The following is a 1,963-nucleotide window of genomic DNA, read 5'->3' on the forward strand; positions in this document are numbered from 1 at the left end:
TGGGTAGGGAAGTGGGGGGCGCTATGGGGGACTTTTGGGATAGCATTGGAAACGTAATTGAGGAAAATATGTAATAAAAATATTTAAAAAATAAAAAAAAAAAAATAAAGTCCCGTTAGGGCCAGTGAAGTGTCTCAGTGGATATGGATGGCTACAACCTGTCTGATGACTTGAGTTTACTTCCCAAGACCAAAATGGTGGAGGGAAAGAACTGATTCCTTTGTGTTGTTCTTGAAATTCTACAAACACCTACTTCCCGCCCCCCCCATGCAAAAAAGATACATATATACATATGTATATATGTATGATTGTACACACACAATGTTTAAGCCCCTTTCTCCTAGATCAAAGGTGTGTCAAAGACTTTACCCAAGTTAGGTATGGCTATGTGACTCACTCTGGCCAATGAAAGTTCGAAGTGCTGTCCTTCGGCTGATAGTGAACAGCTAAGGTTTCTGTCATCCAGAATGACTTCAGTAGACAGAACCCTCACCTTCATACTGAGCCTATCATTACCTGTACAAACACATAACCATTATTAAACAGTAGAAATAAGCCCAAAGATGTTTCTAGGCAAGCCCCCTTGAAAGGCATTTCTAATAATGCATATGTCATGTGAAGTGTTTTTTGTGAAATATGATCTTTATGGTTAAATACAAATTGAGGGACTGAAGAAATTCCTCAGTGGTTAGGAGCAAAGGGTCTTCTAGAGGGCCTGCACTCAGTTTCCAGCACCAACATGGCAGCTCACAAGTCTGTAACTCCAGTTCCAGGGGATCTGTGGCACCAAGCCTGTATGTGGTATAAAGGTATATGCTTGCAGGCAAAATATTCATACACATAAAATCTTTAAACAAAAAACAAGAAAAGAAAGAAAATGCTAATTGACTAGTTTTTATTGCCATCTTACCTCTGGCAGTGCTTTCCAAAATGGTGAATACAATTCAATTCAATGTGTTTAGTGAAAATGCTTTGTTTCTAAATGAAATAAACTGAGTTTTACACAGTGTTGAGGTCTGCTCTGTTACTATGGATTGAATGCTAAATTCTGCATCTCAAGAAGAGCAAATTCTCACATATGCCAGGTTTTGTCCTGCAAACCATGCTCCTTAATTTAGAACTGTTGGTTGAATAAAGATGTTTAGGGAGAGTAGGCAGGGCTTTGGTTCCAGAGCTTGGGAATCTGAGGCGGATACATGAGAAAAGACGAGGAAGAAGGGACCATGGCCTGATGGTTTGTGTATGCCTGATCCAGGGAGTGGCGCCATTAGGAGGGGTGGGTCTTGTTGGAGAAACTGTGTCACTATGAGGATGACCTTTAAGACCCTCTTCCGACCTGCCCGGAAGCCAGTCTTCTACTAGCAGCCTTCACATGAAGATATAGACCTCTCAGCTCATTCTGCACTGTGCCTGCCTAGATGCTGCCCTGCTCCCACCTTGATGGTAATGGACTGAACCTCTGAACCTGTAAGCTAGCCCCAAATATATGTTGTCCTTTATAAGACTAGCCTTGGTCATGATGTCTGTTCACAGCAGTAAAACCCTAAGACAGAAGATGGTACCGGGAGTGGGATATTGCTGTGATAGTCCTGACCATGATTTTGCTGGGAAGAATGTGGATTTTGGGACTTTGGATTTGGAAAGCAGAGGAATGCTTTAAATGGAGCTTAAAGAGCTATGCTAGTAGGGCTATGGAAGACTTTGTTACTGAGAATGATTTGAATCGTGCAGAACTGGCCCAAGAGGTTTCAGGGGGGGGAATTTCACTATGTGGCCTAGAGACTGCTTTTGTGTGATATTTTGATAAAGAATCTGGCTACTGGGCTGGAGAGATGGCACAGTGGTTAAGAGCACTGTCTGCTCCTCCAAAGGTCCTGAGTTCAATTCCCAGCAACCACATGGTGGCTCACAACCATCTGTAATGGGATCTGATGCCCTCTTCTGGTGTGTCTGAGGACAGCAA

The sequence above is a fragment of the Mus caroli genome, chromosome 19 (assembly GCF_900094665.2).
Source record: "Mus caroli chromosome 19, CAROLI_EIJ_v1.1, whole genome shotgun sequence".
Lineage (NCBI taxonomy): Eukaryota > Metazoa > Chordata > Mammalia > Rodentia > Muridae > Mus > Mus caroli.